The sequence below is a fragment of the Hyperolius riggenbachi genome, chromosome 11 (genome assembly GCF_040937935.1).
Source record: "Hyperolius riggenbachi isolate aHypRig1 chromosome 11, aHypRig1.pri, whole genome shotgun sequence".
NCBI lineage: Eukaryota > Metazoa > Chordata > Amphibia > Anura > Hyperoliidae > Hyperolius > Hyperolius riggenbachi.
The window spans coordinates 36,580,529-36,602,950 of NC_090656.1; the positions used below are offsets into that span (position 1 = coordinate 36,580,529).

The 22,422-nt window shown below is 47.1% G+C and overlaps 1 protein-coding gene across 4 annotated transcripts in view; it reads right to left on the bottom strand.

The window, feature by feature from the left end:
- Positions 1-22,173, bottom strand: part of LOC137539115 (arylamine N-acetyltransferase, pineal gland isozyme NAT-10-like) — a 75,386-nt gene extending 53,213 nt beyond the window's left edge. The window contains exon 1 of one of the 4 annotated variants that reach the window (XM_068261602.1): positions 22,120-22,173. The gene's annotated coding sequence lies outside the window, so the exon portion shown is untranslated. The other 3 variants (XM_068261601.1, XM_068261603.1, XM_068261604.1) reach the window with 3 other exon arrangements.
- Between the last annotated feature and the right edge of the window lie 249 nt (positions 22,174-22,422).

The window sequence follows — 22,422 nt, forward strand, 5'->3', positions numbered from 1 at the left end:
TGCAGTGAGGTGGGTTCTCACTCAACACAACAGGTAGTTAGATGCAGTGAGGTGGCCAGGTGGGTTCACACTCAACACAACAGGTAGTTAGATGCAGTGAGCTGGGTTCACTCAACACAACGCTAGGTATATGCAGTGATGATGTGGGTTAAGTAAACACAACAGGTACTGGGTAGTTAGATGCAGTGAGCTGGGTTCACTGAACAGTATACAGTAAAGGTACTTAAGATAGATTTGGCATAGGCACCAACTTTATTAAGATGATCCGGCTACTTTATATTAACCCCACAGCTAAGTTACGCATAAATAATAAAATTACACAGGCCTTCAATTTAACCAGAGGTACGAGACAGGGGTGCCCCCTTTCGCCGGCCTTGTTTGCCTTGGCTATTGAGCCATTGGCAATTATAATTAGGCAATCCAGTAATATACGTGGGCTTCAGATGGGAAGGCTTGAAGAGAAGATATCTCTTTACGCGGACGATGTCCTTCTATACCTCGAGGACTCGGGCCCATCCCTAGCTGCTGCCCTAGAGGCAATTGATTGTTTTGGGAAATGGTCAGGCTTAAAAATAAACAAGACAAAGTCAATTCTTTTTCCATTAGACAAGGACCTCTCTTCATACATCAGCTCTAACGCAATCCTGCAGTGGTCTACGAAGTTTACGTACCTTGGCATAATAATACAAAAAGACCTTGATAAGTTCTTGGGTAACAATCTCCTCCCTATAATTAAAAAGGTTAAGGATAAATGCAACACCTGGCAAGAGCTACCCCTGACACTTATTGGCAGAGTCAATGCGATAAAAATGATGTTGCTCCCCAAATTCACTTATATCTTTCGAAATTCCCCAGTCTGGATACCCAAAAAATATTTTACTGAATTAAACAAAACTCTTATACCATTTATATGGTCAAAGAAAATTCCACGCATGTCACTTAAAATGTTAGAGCTACCTACAGAAGAAGGAGGATTGGCTATGCCCAACTTCTTCCACTATTACTTGGCATCCACATTGGTCAGTGTACGCTGGTGGTTCTCTTGTAACGAGCTTAACCCTGCAGTGGTGGTAGAAGCAGCCATAATGGGCTCCTACGAAGCCCTTTTAAACCTGCCATTTAGAGGCCCCAACTCCACTCCAAATATCAATACTGTCATGAAAACTCCTATTAGGGCATGGCAGTACCTCCATCGCAGGTTAACACCTCCTCAACAATGGTCCCCTTATACCCCATTATGGGGCAACCCATATGCCTCTCAATTCTCTACTATACCTGACCCAGCCGTCTGGGCTAGATATGGAGTTAAAATATTAAAGGATATCGCCCCAGATGGAATCCTATTATCCTTCTCTGAACTTAAACTAGCAAATGATCACCCTAACCATATGCAATTTAGATATCACCAGCTATCACATGCGACCAAAGCTCAATTTGGCAGGGGAAGGATTTTGACTAAATCCAACCCAATTGAATCCCTGTTGATAACCAAACACCTAGACAAGCCGCTTTCTGCTATTTATGCAGAAATTATGAACCAGTTGGGCCATAATACAGATCCGTAGCCAATGGGAACAGGACCTAGGGGGGGAAATAGAAGGAGAGGTGTGGGAGGAGGCAGTGGCTAGGGGTGCATCGGTTCTGATCTCGTCCAGGGACAGATTAATCCAGCTGAAATATCTCCACAGGGTATACTATACGCCGGTTAGGCTACACAAAATCAATGCAGCACACTCGAACTTATGCACTAGATGTCACTCGACAGAGGGAAGCTTCATGCATATGTTTTGGTCATGCCCAGCACTGGCCAGGTATTGGGACCAAATAGAAAAAACAATTCGCAACGTGATAGATTCCCCATTCAAATTCGACACCAAAATGGTGATGCTGGGTATATTTGTTAAAGGCAGCTACAGCAAATACAAAATAGCAATGATTTACACATTATGTCATATAGCTAGGAAAGTAATTCTAGCTCATTGGAACCAGTCTGTTGTGCCTACCAAGACTGAATGGATAAACATGGTTAACAAAATGCTACCATTATGCAAGATGACTTATAAAAGTAGGAACTGTCCCACTAAATTTGACAACATCTGGTCGGGATGGTGTGACAGATATTGCAGGAATGTGCTGACTGACGTTTAGAACACAGCTAACAGGCTAGGAATACTAATACAGTTCTACAGATCCGGATGAGGTGCAGCAGGAAATACAACAAACAACATAAATACTTGCATACAAAACTTGTGCAGAGGCTCTGCGGAATATCCTTATGTGATAATTAATGAGAATCTATGGTGTGGCTGTAGCTGCGGACGGGATCTGGTGGGAGGGGGGTACATGCACTACAATACACAGGGCGATAGGCCTTGATGGTCTCTCCTGACTACCACAATCAGGAATTAGTGTAATTAAGACTTAACTCTAGAACTTATACAGGCAAGCTCTTTTTATTCTGATTCAATAATCATTCGCAACATCCAGCAATGGAATGAGACTCCAGATAATGATGACAGTCACATGTAATGATATGGTGAGATGATTTTTCTTCTCTTCTCTTCTTCTTCACGACTTTTCTCGTTGAAGAATCTATCCTCTTCTTTCTCTCGACTTCCTACCAATGATGTAATGACCCATTGTTCAGTTATGGTAGATAAGTTGGACCCCTTGGGTCCTATAATATGTTATGTTATGTTGTAACCAAAAAAGGAAATTTTCAATAAAAATTTACCTGTTAAAAAAAAAGGTACTTAAGATGCAGTGAGGTGGGTTCTCACTCAACACAACAGGTAGTTAGACTTAGATGCAGTGAGCTGGGTTCACTCAACACAACGCTAGGTATATGCAGTGATGAGGTGGGTTAAGTAAACACAACAGGTACTGGGTAGTTAGATGCAGTGAGCTGGGTTCACTCAACACAAAGCTAGGTATATGCAGTGATGAGGTGGGTTAAGTAAACACAACAGGTACTGGGGTATACGCAGTACTGGGTAGTACAATGTGCAGCTCCCTGTCACACACACAGGCAGTCAGTCACTGAATGTGCTGGGCTGCTGGCAGTGGCACACACACTATTAATTAGCAAGGCTGTGCATGCAACAAAAGTGTCAGAAAAAAAAATGTACAGGTTGAGCTCTGAAAAGAGCTGTTGCTGGGTGCTTTAAAAGCAATATTAATCAGTCAGGAACAAGCAAAGCAGCCTAGAACCTAACTAATCTGTCCCTAAGAGAAAAAGTCTGCAGCAGCTGTCCCTTTCCTCTCTCTAGCAGGCACACGAGTGACTGTAATGGCCGCCGGAGGCTGCCTTATATAAGGGGGGGTGGGGCTCCAGGGCTTACTGTAGCCTGAATGGCTACAATGTGCCTGCTGACTGTGATGCAGAGGGTCAAAGTTGACCCTCATAGTGCATTATGGGGCGAATCGAACTTCCGGAAAAGTTCGCCTGGCGCAGGCGAACGCGAACCCCCAATGTTCGCCTGGAACCGTTCGCCGGCAAACCGTTCGGTACACTTCTACGCATAACGTGCCCCTAACGTAGAGTGACCAGACGTCCCGGATTGCCCAAGACGCGTCCCGGATTCGGGGTCCGCTGTCCCAGGCTTAATGAGGTCCCGGGAAACGTCCCGCTTTAGGCAGCGGGACATCCCGGCCTCGGGACTCTGGCCACTCCATCCTCATGAACTGGCAGCGGCGTCTATAGACGCCGTGCCAGTTCATTGCCTGCAGCCCCGCTCCAGCCTCCTCTTCCGGTGTCTGTTCCGACACCAGCAGGCGAGCAGGGCTACGGCAAGATGGCTGCCGAAGTCCTGTACTGGAGAGTATTTGTGTCTCCAGTACAGGGCTTCAGGCGCCATCTTGCCGTAGCCCTGTCAGCGCGTGAGATATGCAGGGGGATGGTGGTCCCGGGAGCAGCGCGCCAGAGGCCGGAGACTTCTGCCAGGTGAGTAAATGCTTTTTTTTCCAGGTGACATGTTTGCCCGCATTGCATTTATTTTCTGGTGGAAGGTTTGCCCGCATTGCGTTTCTTTTCTGGTGAAATGTTTGCCCGCATTGCGTTTCTTTTCTGGTGAAATGTTTGCCCGCATTGCGTTTCTTTTCTGGTGAAATGTTTGCCCGCATTGCGTTTCTTTTCTGGTGAAATGTTTGCCCGCATTGCGTTTATTTTGTACTGACATGTTGCCTGCATTGCGTTTATTTTCTACTGACATGTTTGCCCGCATTGCGTTTATTTTGTACTGACATGTTTGCCCGCATTGCGTTTATTTTCTGGTGAAATGTTTGCCCGCATTGCATTTATTTTGTACTGACATGTTGCCCGCATTGCATTTATTTTGTACTGACATGTTTGCCCGCATTGCGTTTATTTTGTACTGACATGTTGCCCGCATTGCGTTTATTTTGTACTGACATGTTGCCCGCATTGCGTTTATTTTGTACTGACATGTTTGCCCGCATTGCGTTTATTTTCTGGTGAAATGTTTGCCCGCATTGCGTTTATTTTGTACTGACATGTTGCCCGCATTGCGTTTATGTTGTACTGACATGTTTGCCCGCATTGCGTTTATTTTGTACTGACATGTTGCCCGCATTGCGTTTATTTTGTACTGACATGTTTGCCCGCATTGCATTTATTTTATACTGACATGTTTGCCCGCATTGCATTTATTTTATACTGACATGTTGCCCGCATTGCGGTTATTTTGTGCTGACATGTTGCCTATTGCGTTTATTTTCTGGTGTCCGGGGTAACTGTTACTGCATTTATTATTTAATGGTCATAGATGGCTATGTTTGCTGCTTTGTGGTTACGGTATACTATTAGCATCACACAGTTTCTGCACACCCATGATGCAAAGTCTCGTTTGTCCACATCATGGCGTAAACACTGCTTTCTTATGCCTCACTGTTACATCATTACGTTAGCTCCGCCCATACAATGTCATGGCCACGCCCATTTTCCACTGTGGCGCAGCCCCTTCCCCCCAGTCTTCGTCGCTGCGCGCTCCTCAGTCCTCCCCACTTTTCGACGCAGCGTGCTGCGTGGGCCGCCCCCCCCCCCCCTGCCCCACGCCCCCCTCCCCGTCCCAGGTTGGACCCACAAAAATCTGGTCACTCTACTATACAGTACAGATAAACATATACGAATAAGAAGTACAATTTTCCCAGAGTAAAATAAGACATAAATGACTTGTCTTCTATGTTGCCATCACTTACAGCAGGTAGTAGATATCTGACAGAACCGACAGGTTTTAGATTAGCCCATCTCCTCATGGGGGATTCTCAGTGTTTTCTTTATTTTTAGAAGCACTTAGGCCTAGTGCACACCAAAAACCGCTAGCAGATCCGCAAAATGCTAGCAGATTTTGAAACGCTTTTTCTTCTTTTTCTGCAGCGTTTCAGCTAGCATTTTGCGGTTTTGTGAAGCGTTTTTGGTGTGGTAGATTTAATGTATTGTTAAAGTAAAGCTGTTACTGAACAGCTACTGTAACAAAAACCGCCTGGCAAACCGCTCTGAAGTGCCGTTTTTCAGAGCGGTTTGCGTTTTTCCTATACTTAACATTGAGGCAGAAACGCCTCCGCAATCCAAAATCTGCAGCAGCCCGGGAGTATGCGTTTCTGCAAAACGCCTCCTGCTCTGGTGTGCACCAGCCCATTGAAATACATTACCCAAGTGGATCCGCACCTGCAAGCGGATCGCAAACCGCAGCCGAACCGCTCTGGTTTGCACTAGGCCTTAGTAAATGGCAGGTGCTCCATCCAACTGCCAAAAAACTGTGCAGCGAGCAGGGAGGCTGGCCAGCAAATTTGTATAAATCTTTTTCAAGGAGTTTCTTAAAGAATAAAGGCAATGCTAAGAATCTCCCATGAGGTAATGAGCTGATCCAAAACCTGTCGGTAATGTCAGATTTCTACCACCTACTGGAAGTGACAGAAAGATAGGAGAAAAGTAATTTATGGCTCATTTTACTCAGGAAGAAACATATTTTTTATTTGTATGTGTTTACATGTATTTTAAATGATACCCTTTTTCGCGATGGTGGTCCTTTAAGCGGGCAAATGCACCATTTTCAGACCTCTGCTACAGTGAGTGTAACTAACAATGTAGAAACGAAATGTAGTTTTCCTGCGTTGACTCATAAAAAAGCCTCTGCGTAAAATATGTAGGGTTTTTTTGGGGGGGGGGGGATGTTGCCATTATATAGAGACTCTGAAGTCTCCAAAAAATGAGGTTTTTACTTTAAAACCCACATTAACATTATTGTCCCTCTTAAATCGCTGCATCACCGTGGCTGAAAACACCCTAAATCACATTGCAGGCTCCTTCTGCATAGAGGCAGAGCATTTGACTGCAGCTCTTCCTCTATGTGCGTCAATCAACACGGATCACCGCCTCTCCCCCGCCCCTCTCAGTCTTCCTTCACTGAGCGTGCCGGCGAGAGGCGGAGATACGTGCTGATTGGCGCGCAAAGAGCCGGCAGCAAATTCCACAACCAAGAAAGTCCTGGATTTTGCAGGGCGAGTTACGGGGGATTTAGAGTGTTTTCAGCCACGGGGATGCATCGATTTGAGAGGGGCAATAATGTTAATGAGGTTTTTAAAGTAAAAACCTCATTTTTTTGGAGACTTCAGAGTCTCTTCAATCTCCCTTTGACCCCTGCCACTGCCCTGGTTTTTGGAGAGTTTGGACACCTTTATAAAATAAATTGTGGCTGCACATACAGTATGTCCTGAAGCTTTCAGAAGTTCACCTGCCATTAAAGTCAATGCAGTCTGAACTTTTGCAGAAATGTTCGCGAACGGTGCGTGAATGTTCTTTCGCGATGTTCGTCTATAACTAGTGCTAAAATCAAATGGCAATCATGTCATTCTGAATCTCAGAATAATGAAACTGTACACTGAATGCTTGAATCAGAGCCGGGACAAGGTCCTCCAGCACCCAAGGCTGAAACACCAAAGTGCGCCCCTCCATCCCTCCCACCCCAGCCATCACACACTGATTGCTATTAGACTAAGAGGTGCCACAGGGCCCACAACCTCCCCAACACCTTAATATCTAGTTATCTGGCTTGCAGTCACTGCCATGTATCCCCTTTTCTTATTTCTTTCTGCTTCAAACACAATTAGGAATGACAGCTGAATGAATTCTGCTCCCCCTCCTACACTGCGCCCTGAGGCTAGAGCCTCTCCAGCCTATGCCTCGGCCCGGCCCTGGCTTGAATGTAAAAGCTTGTATTAACAGAGCACACTACATGTTACGATCTAACAACCTTCATCAGGTGTCACGTCATCAATGTTTATTTTTGGCATTGGTGGATTCGGCACAGGTGATGTTAACAAGAATCTGACATTATTTTTTTTCATTCGGAGATCACTTGCTGGGCCTTTTTTACTTTGTGGGTGCAGGAGGTAAGGACTAGGCAGGCGCAGTGGCGTAGCTAGAGATCATGAGGTCCCATAGCAAAATTTTCATGGGGCCCTCAGATATAGGCATTAGGCAATGCCATCCGCCCCTACCCTATGGATATGAGTTAATTGGGGAATTTACATTCTTATGCAATCACCACTGCACACGGTTCATGGGCACTGAGACAAAGAAAGAGGGTGGAGATACACAAGAAGTTAATGGTGAATACATGGGGCTTGATTCACTAACCGGCGCTAAGTGTTAGTGCCGGAATGAAAAGACACTCAGTGCCCGAAAAGTAGCTTTGCCCGCACTAATAGTCGTGCAAAGCTACATCGCGGCGAAAACGTCGCACTGCGTGCAAACCGCGGTGCACCTATAATGGCGTGCGGTTAAAGGGGCACCACATGTGAGATTATCATCGCACCGCATGTGAGGTTATCGTTGCACCGTGCGTCATTATAGGCGCACCGTGCTGCGCGCAAAGTGCACGGAGCTCTGCACGATATGTGGGCGCAAACAACCTACCGCCCTGGTTTGAGCCCACAAAGTTTTAAGGCTCACTAACCGGCTTAGCGCCGGTTAGTGAATCAAGGCCATTGAGTACTAACCTGGGCCCCCTCTGCTCCAGGTCCCCATAGCAGCTGCTATGACTGCTATGGCTATTGCTACACCCCTAGGTGGGCGGGGGGTTGTATTGCTGGGGCAGGGGTCAAGTCCTGGGGCGGGGATTTGAAGGAGATCGCGCGCGCATCTCTGCTTGAATGACGAGCTCCGCTCTGTCATCAGTTTCCCAGTGCCATCTATTTACTGTGTACAACGCTGCGATCTACGGCTGTCCCCCTGGCAGGCTCAGGAGTGATCGGCTCTCATAGGCATCAGCCGATCACAGTGATTGGCTGGCAGGGGACAGGAAGGAAGGGCTGGCCAGTAAAAAAAAATAGCTTAGTTTATTTTAAAAAAAAAAGGTAAATAAATATTTATAAAAAAAAAAAAAAAAACCATTCTGGAAGCGATCAGAGCCCACCAACAGAAATCTCTTTTGGTGGGCAGAAAAGTGGGGGGGGGGGGAAATCACTTGTGTGCTGAGTTGTACGGCCCTGCAGCGAGGCCTTAAAGCTGCAGTGGCCTAATTTGCAAAAAATAGCCTGGTCACTAGGGGGTGTGAGCCTACGATCCTCAAGTGGTTAATACATATCTCTGCAGTGCGCTGACAGCTCCAATACTGAAACTGTCTACAGGCGATATCTGAAGCCCACATCACACTATGGTATAATAGCCCCCTAGGACAGTGTTTCTATAATACGCATGACTAGTCATTTCCCGCTTCATTCAGGGAGCGTCAGCCAGCTGTCTTCAGAGAGTGTTTGCCGCAGCGGCTGAAGGACAAAAAGCAACGTAAAAGGTTGTAAACGTTATTTCCAGTCATACTTCAGGGAGTTTCTATACTTAGAGCTACAAGCCTGATATATGTTACCCCTCCGCCAGCCCCTGACACCGGCCTCCCCCCTTATATTAACCCTAAGTAAGGCCACGCGGGCACTTTTAGCGTGATTTGACGATTCTTTCATGATGATAAAATAACTATGATGAAGAGAGGAGGGTGGGAATCATTGTCTCAGCAGAACGCAGCTGCCATGCTAATAGAATGAGGTGTAATTATAGGCTGGCAGGCTCTGCATTCATTCTTGCGTACAATCATATCCGTGCATCGCATGCCCACCAGGACTCCGCACAACTGTAGCTCACAATGACATACAGCCGCTTGTTGTAGAGACAATGGGACAAGCGGAATAACAATACATGTATTTAACGCCTTCATCGCTCCAAAGCGCATTACGGGTTGTGTGACACCAACAGGAATGGTTTTCTCATGAAGTAAGGTGAAACACTTACATCAGGCGCAGAGGTTAGAGGGGCGGGCATTTTTGTACTGTGTGTTTACACTTGCAGCATGCTGTCAGAGTAGGAGGAGAAGTGAAGAGGTCATCATTGGGGAAAAGCAGCTTGTTGCGCTGTGTGAGGAGTATGACAGTGAGTGAGGAGGGGGGTGGGCAGGAGAGCAGCAGTGTTTCATTTAACGTGCACAGCAGAAGGGAGGAGGACACTGCTGTCCTGACTAAGGAGGATTGGAGGACACCAACTGGCTGAGGATGAGCAGTTTGTTTGCCACGGACTCGCAGCCAGCCAGTGTGTTATTGTATTGAGATGCAGCATGTCATGTCTCAAGTTGTTGCATATGCTCCCTTGCTGACTGAGAACATTAAATGAAGAAGAAATATTACATGGCATATTAGCATTAAGTAAAACAAAACTCGCACCACAGCTACTGTATAATGTGCTGTGCAAATTGTCAGGAGCTGTGTGATTATTCCAAATCGGGAAGGAGGGGGGGGGGGGGGGGGCGTATCCTCACAGGTTTGCCTCAGGCAGCAAAAAGTCTAGAATCGTCCCTGGACACAAACACGTACCCCCGCTCACGTCCCATACATGCAGTATGGCATGCTGTTATTCCATCACTTATAACCTGCTCTATAAGATTCCGGAAAACATCTGCTGTTATAAGTGCTGCTATGTAACACAGAGTGAGGCCCAGTGCACACCAAAACCGCTAGCAGATCGTCAAAACGCTAGCGGTTTTGGGAGCAGAGAGCAGATATTTGGCCCGGGTGCACACCAAGCGGATTTTGTATGCGATCCACCAGCCACATCAGCCAGTGAAAACGCTTGGCTATTGTATTTCAATGTGTGGTGCACACCGGCGGTTTGAGGCTTGGCAAAAACCTCAAACCGCCGGTGTGCACCATCCCATTGCAATACATTAGCCAAGAATTTTTCCAGGCGGATGCGGCCGGCGGATCGCTCCAAAAACCACTCGGTGTGCACTGGGCCTGAGACTTTCTGTACTCCTTGAGTTGTGTTAGGACCGATGAGCTGTTTCTCTCTAGCTTCCTCCTGTGCTTAAAGATAACGCCTAGCTATGCAAAAATGGCATGACCTGAGGCTAGCTTGTAGGTAACCAAGTCATGGTAAATAGGCTGGTCAGGTGTGGGGTGGGGGGGGGGGGTATAGCTAGGGTAGGGATATACATATATCTCTCTTGCACCTTTTTGTGTCTTGGAATGTGTTATAGATTTTATTCATCATGTCACATTTGTCACACAGGTGCCTTTATAAAATGCATGCGCCTGGCTGGCCACAGCCCCCACCAAACTGTACCAAGAAGAGACACCTGGCCAGCAGGGGTAGGCCTGAGATGCTGTTTTGCCTGGGGCATCATGACACCTTAACCCTCCTGGCGGATTTTTTCATACCGCCGCAGCAGTTTTTTTTTTTTTTTTAGTATATCATGTAGCGAGCCCAGGGCCCCATCCCCCCGCCCGCTTCGATCAGGAAATCCCGTTCAAAGAACGGGATTTCCTGGAGGGCCTGCCCTGTCGCCATGGCGACGGGGCGGGATGATGTCGCCGACGTCGGGACGTCATTGGGAGTCCCGGGCCAACCCTCGGCGCTGCCTGGCACTGATTGGCCAGGCAGCGCACAGGGTCTGGGGGGGGGGGGCTGCACGGCGCGACGGATAGCGGCGATCGAGCGCGGGGCGGCGGCGATCGGTGTGCTGACGCAGCTAGCAAAGTGCTAGCTGCGTTCAGCAAAAAAAAAAATTAGACAAATCGGCCAAGCAGGGCCGGAGAAAACCTCCTGCGCGGCTTACCCCGGGGTTACCGCCAAGGAGGTTAACCTGTTCCAGGCAGCACAGCACTGGGCATAAAATGCATGGTGCAATGACACCACATGATTCAGCAGCACGGGGCTTTGTGTGAGCAGACATTCTACAGCCTTCTAATACCCTTAAAGCACCACTATCGCGAAAAAAGTAGGCAGTTAAAAAATGTGACAGATGACAGGTTTTGGGCCAGTCCATCTTTTTAAGGGGGATTCTCTGGGCTTTCTTTGTTTTCAACAGCATCATCTGTCACATTTTTTAACTGCCTACTTTTTTCGTGATAGTGGTCCTTTAAGGTGGTCATACATCTAGTGATGATGGGCAGATTTGATCAACATACATATCTCTCTCTGATGGAATCTGATTAGAGTGAGATCTGTTGGCTGCCCACACTCCGCAGGCTGTTTCCTGATCAATTTCATGCTGAAATCAATCAGGAATCAGCCTTGTGATGCTGCATTCGCCGCCTCAACGCTTTACCTCTAATGTTAACCCCTGGGGCCCCATACATGTTATACATTATCTGTTCGCGACCTCCGCTTGTTCCCACTGACTTCGGCATACTCTATTCTTTATGCACGCGAGCCACGTGGTTGCCTAGTAACGTGGCGGCATGTATGATGTCTGACATCATACGTGCCCCCTTTCTGCGCGTGTATGTAGAGCGGAGTGCGCCAGAGCCAGCAGGAGGGCATGCACGGGGCCCCGGGGGACACTTAACATTACAGGAGACAGCGCCGGGGGGTTCGTCGGGACTGTCCCGAAATTGCACGCCATAACCACCGCACACCTGATCGAGCGAGTCTGCCCAACATCTTGCAGCATGAGCAATCGAATATGCAACCAATTTCAGATCCAAATTAGTTGCATTGTCGTCGGGCATGCACTTGGCAGCACCGATTTTTATCAGATTTGATTATAATAATCGAATCGGTTGGTCATTCGGCCGCCAAGTTGCCTGATGTATGGCCATTGCACACAACATGCAGAGCGCGAGACATTCCACGTGTGTTACATGGTTTCCTTGCTTTTCAAAAAGTCTCACTTCTCTAGATGCAATCTGCACAGTGTAAAATACTTGTGAAGTAGCTGATCATCATTTCTGTGGGCGGAGTTTTGAACCCAAACGCAGAGATTTCCCCGCCCAGCCAAGTGATAAAGTGATGGAAGATGAAAGTGTATCCATCCACCAGGTACCTCCCCCACGCTCATCGCATCCATTCTCTCTACGCGAAAAGAAAAATTGACTTAAACTGTAAACGTCTATTTCAGTATTTGTTAAATTTATTTAACATTTTATAGTCGTCCAGCTATAAAACTCTAATTTGCACTGCGCGTTGTAACGGGATCTCATTCGCATTCCGTATCCGAGGGAGGATAAAATTATTATACAATTAATTCTGTGGAGAGAAAATGTCGGTTTCACATTCCTAAATTCACGAAGAACGGCGGCGCCATTTCGCTTGATATACTCGGCTTCTCCAAGGTTATCTCGCTTCCAGAGACTCTATAAAGCTTATTACAGTTTATTCACTGTATTCCTCAGTCATTCGCTGGCAGAATCTGCTTATTTTTTATGGCTGAAGTTTAATCTATAATGTTGTATCAGAAAGTGAGATTTAATGGAAAATTGTAGTGAGAAGAACATAGAGGTCATTATCTTCACTAATGCCAACTGCTTGTCATGCCTTCAGCTGTGTCAGTGTCACACCTGGAACAAGCATGCAGCCAACAGAGTCATACCTGAAATAAGCATGCAGCTAGTGGGGTCACACCTGGAACAAGCATGCAGCCAGTGGAGTCACACCTGGAACAAGCATGCAGCCAGTGGGGTCACACCTGGAACAAGCATGAAGCCAGTGGGGTCACACTTGGAACAAGCATGCAGCCAACAGAGTCATACCTGAAATAAGCATGCAGCTAGTGGGGTCACACCTGGAACAAGCATGCAGCCAGTGGGGTCACACCTGGAACAAGCATGCAGCCAGTGGGGTCACACCTGGAACAAGCATGCAGCCAGTGGGGTCACACCTGGAACAAGCATGCAGCCAGTGGGGTCACACCTGGAACAAGCATGCAGCCAGTGGGGTCACACTTGGAACAAGCATGCAGCCAGTGGAGTCACACCTGGAACAAGCATGCAGCCAGTGGGGTCACACCTGGAACAAGCATGAAGCCAGTGGGGTCACACTTGGAACAAGCATGCAGCCAACAGAGTCATACCTGAAATAAGCATGCAGCCAGTGGGGTCACACCTGAATCAAGCATGCAGCCAGTGGGGTCACACTTGGAACAAGCATGCAGCCAACAGAGTCATACCTGAAATAAGCATGCAGCCAGTGGGGTCACACCTGAATCAAGCATGCAGCCAGTGGAGTCCCACCTTAATCAAGCATGCAGCAGGCTGAGTCACGCCCGGAACAAGCATGCAGCCAGTGGAGTCCCACCTGAATCAAGCATGCAGCAGGGTGAGTCACGCCTGGAAAAAGCATGCAGCCAGTGGAGTCACATCTGGAATAAGCATGCAATCAGTCGAGTCACATCTGAAACACGCATGCAACCAGTGGAGTCACACCTAGAACAAGCATGCAGCCAGAGGAGCCACACCTGGAACAAGCATGCAGCCAGTGGAGCCACACCTGGAACAAGCATGCAACCAGTGGAGTCACACCTGGAACAAGCACGCAATCAGTAGATCAGTGCTTTTGACCTCAGCCGGCAGAACTTGTTGTGCTGTATATTCTTGGAATGCTTTGATGTCTCTCTGCTAGTGTAAGACATAGAAACAGAAAGCAGAAGCCCTCTGTTATTGTCTCACACTACCCCCTAGAGACAAGTGGCAATAAATTCGCTTTACAGCAGCACTAATTACTAACAAGTAAATGTAACAAATAAGAGAGAAAAAAGTGCACTTGCAAGCCTCTAAGTAAATTGGCTGCTGAAGGGTTAAGAGGGCAAAATTACATTTAGCATTGCTTTTCAATATAGGTCTTTTTGGTCTCTTTTAGCCTTTTATACATTCCTAGTCGTTCTGGATCACCATGACCTGCCTGGGTATTCTTTATGTCTGGTACACACCATGCAATTTCCCATCAGATAAGCGGGTCAAATCAATTATTTCCAATCCGATTTTGGGATCACTTCTATACAAAATGTATTAGAAAAACAATCCGAAATCAGATTGGACATGTAGGAAGTAATCGATTCGACCCGTCTATCTGATGGGAAATTGCCTGGTGTGTACCAGGCAGGCATTTGAATTTGTGCTAATTGATATACAGTATTGTAGAATTGCAGTTTACAGATGTCCACCAGAGGGAGCTGCTCCTGTGCATTCTGCTGCTACATCACTGCCTAGGATGGGAAAGCAGGGTTAGAAATGACAGCTCATTTTACATATTTTATATCAAATGAAGATTTGTGCAAATACTGGGTGCTGTTATAATGCTAGCTGGGTGCTGGCATAATGCATGCCCATTCCTGATACTGGCATAATCTGTGTCGGATGCTGGTGTAATTATTATGATTATTTAGTATTTATATAGCGCTGATATCTTCTGCAGCGCTGTAAAGAGTATATTGTCTGGTCACTTAACAGGGAGGCTCACAGTCTAATCCCGACCATAGTCATATGTCTATGCAGGGGCGTAACTAGACTTAATAGGGCCCCCCTGCAAAAATGATAGCATAGGGCCCCCTTGGTTCCCAAACCCTTAAAGTATTCATCAAGGAAAATTAATAAAATAAGTGCTACTTACTGGGGGCTAACTCCAGCCCCAAGCTCCCAGCATGTCCCTCGCCGCAGCTCTGCAGTCAGCTGTTCGCGGCAGCTCCGTCCCGGTCCCCGGCGATGACTTGAGGGTGACCTCCAGGACGGCCTGTACTGCGCGAGCAGTGCTGTCAATCACCGCCACATGGGCCTGAGCGGACTGCGCAGGCGCAGAACTACTGTGCCTGCGCAGTCCGCTCTGGCCCACGTGGTGGTGATTGACAGCGCTGCTCGCGCAGGCGCAGTACAGGCCGACCTGGAGGTCGCCCTCACGTCATCGCCGGGGACCGGGACGGAGCTGCGGCGAATGGCTGCGGGGAGAGCTGCGTGAGGGACATGCTGGGAGCTTGGGGCTGGAGGAAGCCCCCGGTAAGTAGCACTTATTTTATTAATTTTCCTTGATGACTCCTTTAAGGGTCACATGATCGGGAGCCGGCAAATAGCATCAGAGAGTACTTTTCTATAAAGCAGCATCTGGAAGCAGGAAAAAATTACACACGCTCCTGCACACATTTTTTGTGAGCAAACAGGGATGCTTTTAGTTAATTGGCTGCACTTGTGGTTGGGGGAGAGGTAGGAGGAGCCCCCAAAGCCTCTGGGCCCCCCTGCGATGGCAGGGGCCGCAGGGATGATTGCTACGCCTATGTATGTATGGTGTAGTGTATGTATCCTAGTCTAGGGCCAATTAATTTATCTGTATGTTTTATAACCTATGTAATAATAGAATCTGTATAATATATTACTGTATGTTTTTATAATCTATGCCGGGTGCTGGTATAATCTATGTTGGGTGCTGGTATAATCCATGCCGGGTGCTGGTATAATCCATGCCGGGTGCTGGTATAATCCATGCCGGGTGCTGGTATAATCCATGCCGGGCGCTGGTATAATCCATGCCGGGTGCTGGTATAATCCATGCCGGGTGCTGGTATAATCCATGCCGGGAGCTGGTATAATCCATGCCGGGCGCTGGTATAATCCATGCCGGACGCTGGTATAATTTGTGCCGGGCGCTGGTATAATTTGTGTCGGGTGCTGGTATAATTTGTGCCAGGTGCAAGTATAATCCTTGCCGGGTGCTGGTATAATCTGTGCCGCGTGCTGGTATAATCTGTGGTGGGTGCTGGTATAATCCTTGCCGGGTGCTGGTATAATCCGTGCCGGGTGCTGGTATAATCTGTGGCGGGTGCTGGTATAATCCTTGCCGGGTGCTGGTATAATCTGTGCCGCGTGCTGGTATAATCTGTGGCGGGTGCTGGTATAATCCTTGCCGGGTGCTGGTATAATCCGTGCCGGGTGCTGGTATAATCTGTGCTGGGTGCTGGTATAATCTGTGCCAGGTGCTGGTATAATCCGTGCCGGGTGCTGGTATAATCTGTGCTGGGTGCTGGTATAATCTGTGCCAGGTGCTGGTATAATCCGTGCCGGGTGCTGGTATAATCTGTGCCGGGTGCTGGTATAATGCATCCAGGTGTTGGTATAATCTGGTCAGGTGCTGGTATAATGCATGCTGGTATAATCCGTGCCGGGTGCTGGTATAATCTGTGCCAGGTGCTGGTATAATGCATGCCGGGTGCTGGTATAATGCATGCCGGGTACTGTTATAATAAGTGCAGGGCGCTGGTATAATCTGTGCCGGGTGCTGGTATAATCTGTGTCGGGTGCTGGTATAATTTGTGCCGGGCTCTGGTATAATCTGTGCTGGGTGCTGGTATAATGCATGCCAGGCGGTGGTATAATTGGTGCCGGGCACTGGTATAATCCGTGCCGGGTGCTAGAATAATCTGTGCCGGGTGCTAGTATTATCTGTGCCGGGTGCTGGTATAATCTGTGCTGGGTGCTGGTGGTTGATGCCTGCTGGGTGCTGGTATAATCTGTGATGGTTGCTGTTATAATCTGTTATGGTTGCTGGTATAAGGTATGCCAGGTGCATGTATAATCAATGCCAGGTGCTGATATAATCTGTGACAGTTGCCTGTATAATCTATGCTGGGTGCTGGTATAATCCATGCTTGGGGCTGGTATAATGCTTGCTGGGTGCTGGTATAACACTTGCCGGGTGCTGGTATAACACTTGCCGGGTGCTGGTAGTATAATGCTTGCCAGGTGCTGGTAAAATGCATGTGGACGTGGTGTGGTGGTATAATCTGTATTGGGTGCTGAAGATTCGAGTTTATTATTAACCATTTATGCTGCGCGGACATGAGCCTCATGTCTGCAGCGGCAGTTGCTACAGCTGCAGGGACATGCTAGTCACGTCTCTGCAGTTTGGGGGGGTTTGCATGTGATCGTGCGGGCAAATGCCCACGATCGTGATGTTGCTTGTAGCAGGGGGGATTGGCTGCAGGGGACAAATGTCCCTTGTGCCAATCCCGGACATGTCCACCGAGAATAAACACTGTTTTTGTTCAAAATATTACATATATAATACATAGTATACATTTACCGGCTAAAAATTAGCGATGAATGTAAAACTGAAAAAATGTACCTTTATATTCAAATAAAATAGTCACCATACATTATGCTAGGAATATAATTTTAACGTTGCAATAAACAGGACAAATGGGCAAATAAAATGTGTGGATTTTAATTACGGTAGCATGTGGTATTTTAAAACTATAATGGCCGAAAACTGAGAAATAATATTTTTTTTTCAATTTTTTCTTAATTATTCCAGTTAAAATGCATTTAGAATAAAATAATTCTTAACATAATGTACCACCCAAAGAAAGCCTAATTGGTGGCGGAAAAAATAAGGTATAGACCATTTTTTTGTGATAAGTAGTGATAAAGTTATTGGGGAAAGAAAGGGAGGAGCGCTGAAATGGGAAAATTCTTCTCGTCCATAAGGTGAAAAATACCCACAGGCTCAAATGGTTAATATATAAGAGGATAGTATACTCACCCTTTTCCAGCAACGTGGTAATTGGTAACAGGGCTGCTCATCAGGATTCCGGATACCCGGGTAACCCGGATATCCAAACTTTTTTACGCTATCCGGATCGGATTCAAGATTCCGGGTTTTCTCTAGAAATACGGATAGCTATCTGCGGATATTTGGCCGCATAACCCGGATATCCGCGGATATCCGGATCCGAAATACTGTAACTAAGGAGATGACGTCCTGGAGCCAATCAGAGGGCTCCCAGCAGAAGCCCTAGCAACCAATCACAGAGGGGAACCCTGGCCAGCCCCCCTGTATAATAAGGAGGGCTGCCATGATCAGACGTATCGTCTTAGCTTTCTGCCAGCCCCACCTGACCTCATTGAGCCAATCAGAGGGCTCCCAGCCTAAACCCTGCCACCCAATCACGGAAAGGAACACTGGCCAGCCCCTCTGTATAATAAGGAGGGCTGCCATGATGAGACATATCATCTTAGCTTTCTGAATGCTCACTGAGAGACATGCTCCAGTGCTGGTGGCCTAGCAAGGGGGCTGTACACAGTTATAAACCTAAAGCTGTTCACTGATTAACCCCTTCACTGCTATCACTACACTATTGTTAAATCGTTAATTAGCTTGATTGATGTCATAGTGTGAAAGTCAGAGTGTGTGCTCAGTGCTGCTGGGCCAAGGGCTGTACACAGTGATAAGCTGTTCAGTGATTAACCCCTTCACTATCACTACACTATTGTTAAGTCATTAATTAGCTTGATGTCATTTGTGTGACAATCAGAGTGTGTGCTGCAGGCTGGCCAGCTATTAGCCTTAGGTATAGGTTAGGGATTAGGGGATAGGATTACTGTGTTATTGTGTAGTTAGTACTGTAGTACTGCAGTCAGTGTGCTAGTAGTTGTTACAGTAGTAGTACATACTGTGTTAGCTTTCTACAGAACTGCTGTGCTGTGAGCAGTGGCAGTGTGACAGTCACTCGGCACTTGGCACGTGGCACTTGGCACGTGTCACGTGGCACTTGCCAAGTGTCACGTGGCACTTGCCAAGTGTCACGTGACCCCTGGCAAGTGCCTCGTGACATGTGGCAAGTGCCACGTGATACTTGGCAAGTGCCACGTGACACTTGGCAAGTGCCACATGACACTTGGCAAGTGACACGTGGCAAGTGACACATGACACGTGCTAAGTGCCAATTGCAATGTGCCACGTCCGGCATGCTCCTGGCACACATTACACCTGCTGCTGCTGCATTGCCCTGCTTCTGCTGCCTGTGCAGCTCCCACCGCCAGGCCAGGGTGCCACAGGCCACTGATACCACCTATATTTAACCCAAAACACAATTGCTGCGTACATTTTTGGAGGTTTCTTGTCTGAAAACTGCCATGTCCCAGTTGTGCGGTTGGACTTTGGACACAATGTGGGCTGCACAACCGCTGTTTTGAACCTAGGCCTAATGTTAATTGACAGCCAGGGCCGGGCCGAGGCATAGGCTGGAGAGGCTCCAGCCTCAGGGCGCAGTGTAGGAGGGGGCGCACAATTCATTCAGCTGTCATTCCTAATTGTGTTTGAAGCAGAAAGAAATAAGAAAAGGGGATACATGGCAGTGACTGCAAGCAAGATAACTAGATATTAAGGTGTTGGGGGCCCTGGGGTGCCTCTTAGTCTAATAGGAATCAGTGTGTGACGGCTGGAGTGGAGGGATGGAGGGGCGCACTTGTGTCTCAGCCTTGGGTGCTGGAGGACCTTGTCCCGGCTCTGTTGACAGCCATTTTTTTTTTTGGGGGGGGGGGATTTTAAGTCCCCACATCATCAATTAGTGTTCCCCTTTACAAAATAATTATGCTACATGCCTCATATACCCTAAAAAAACACACTAAAAAACATTTTTAAAGCAATTTAAAGGCCACTTCTGTTTTTTCTATCCAGATATCCAAAACTGCCGGATACTAGGGTCGGATATCCGATTCGGATCGGGAAATTTTGAACTCGGATATCCGACCCGGATCGGATAGCGGGGTATCCAGATCCGAATCTGATCCGGATTTTGAAAAGGGGTATACGAGCAGCACTGATTGGTAAATCTGGAATTATCTTAAAAGCACTGCAGGTGACAATGAAGACATACAATGAAACAATGAAGATTATTCTGTGTTCATTAGTCCTTCAATAGTAAACATATTTGCAATACAGAGTTGTTAAAACTTCATATGCCCCCCCCCCCCCCCCCATCCAGTGTACGCAGCAAGAAGTCCATCCCTGTATAAGATAAATTACATTTGACCTGGTTACATATTTACACACACTAGCGTCTTACTACAGATCCAGTTACCAGAATCAACGCTCTCCTGCTACTGTGTTAGCTATCTACAGAACTGCTGTGCTGTGAACAGTGGCAGTGTGACAGTTAGTGTGCACTAGTGGCTTCTCCTCTGCTGTCTGACTGTCACTCGGCACTTGGCATGTGTCACTTACCACGTGTCACTTGCCAAGTGTCACTTGCACGTGGCCACGTGTCAAGTGCCACGTGACGTGACACTTGGCAAGTACCAACGTGACAAGTGGCAAGTGACAGGTGGTAAGTGACACGTGACATGTGCTAAGTGCCAACTGCAATGTGCCACGTCCGGCATGCTCCTGGCACACCTGCTGCTGCTGCATTGCCCTACTCCTGCTGCCTGTGCAGTTCCCACCGCCAGGGTGCCACAGGTCACTGATACCACCTAGATTTAACCCAAAACACAATTGCTGCGTAATTTTTTGGAGGTGTCTTGGCTGAAAACTGCCATCTCCCAGTTGTGCGGTCGGACTTTGGACACAATGTGGGCTGCACAACCGCTGTCTGGAACCTAGGCCTAATGTAATTGACAGCAATTTTTTTTTTGGGGGGGGAAATAAGTCCCCACATCATCACTTAGTGTTCCACTTTACAAAATAATTATGCTACATGCCTCGTATACCCTAAAAAACACTTTTAAAGCAATTTAAAGGGACTCCGAGCAGTGCAGAAACTATGGAAAGATGCACATCATTTTAAAGCTCTCTTTCTCCTCTTTCCAATGATATATAAACCGCCACCCTACGCCTTTTAGTTTTCGCTATTTTCGCGATTGAAATTGCCGTGGCCGTGATTTCGATCGCGAAAATAGAGAAAACTAAAAGGCGTAGGGCAACGATTTAGGTGTCGTCAGAAAGAGGAGAAAGAGAGCTTTAAAATGATATCCATCTTTCCATAGTTATATTGTATTACACAGGGCGACTTTTTGTCAAAGTCAGCAGCTGCATTCAGCAGAATGGAGCTGCTGACACTGGGGAAAGTGTCGTCCTGTGTAATACAATATAACTATGGCAAGATGGATATCATTTTAAAGCTCTTTTTCTCCTCTTTCTGACGACACCTAAATCGTTGCCCTACGCCTTTTAGTTTTCTCTATTTTCGCGATCGAAATCGCGGCCGCGGCAATTTCAATCGCGAAAATAGAGAAAACTAAAAGACGTAGGGTGGTGGTTTATATATCATTGGAAAGAGGAGAAAGAGAGCTTTAAAATGATATGCATCTTTCCATAGTTTCTGCACTGCTCGGAGTCCCTTTAAAAGCCACTTCCGTTTTTTCTATCCGGATATCCGAATCCGCCGGATACTAGGGTCGGATATCCGATTCGGATTCGGATCGGGAAAGTTTGAACTCGGATATCCGACCCGGATCGGATAGCGGGGTATCCGGATCCGAATCTGATCCGGATTTTGAAAAGGGGTATCCGAGCAGCACTGATTGGGATATCTGGAATTATCGTAAAAGCACTGTATGTGACAATAAAGACATACAATGAAACAATGAAGACTATTCTGTGTTCATTAGTCCTTCAATAGTAAAAATATTTGCAATACAGAGTTGTTAAAACTTCATATGCCCCCCCCCCCCCCCCCCATCCAATGTACGCAGCAAGCAGTCCATCCCTGTATAAGATAAATTACATTTGATCTGGTTACATATTTACACACATTAGCGTCTTACTACAGATCCAGTTACCAGAATCACAGCTGAGCTTCCAGAATCCACGCTCTCCACTTCACCTCACCACCAACACTCCTCACCTGCACAGCCTCCTCTGCTTCTCGGCCTTGGCAAATCTTCTGGCTGTCCAGGAAAGGGACAGGCAAAGAGCTCGCCTTGGGGTTAGTATGCCGAGTGCCTGGCAAAGAGGACACTCAGCAGACAGACAAACCAGAGTGACACTGAATCTGCAATCTTCAAGAATCAAAAAAACCTCTAAGTGTTGATGTAACTTCGACTTTGTACCATCCTCTGCTGACCATACTATACCTTCAACAGGGTGTTTACAATGCAACGGTGTGATTTGATAGGTGCACAAATGTCTTTCTGTATTTCCGGTATAATAATAGCAGGTCCTTCGCAGAGGTGCATTCATGTGATATAAACCTTTGATCCTGAGGTGACTCAATCCCTCTCAAACTGGCCTCCTGTCAGAAAACTGCAGTGTGGGGGAGGGGTGGAGACTGGAGCAAATAAAGACTTCATGACATTTTATGAGTTTACCTTTCGTGTAAGAATAACAGTTCTAATTTAAACTGATCAGTCTACACATTAAATCCACCTGCCTAATGC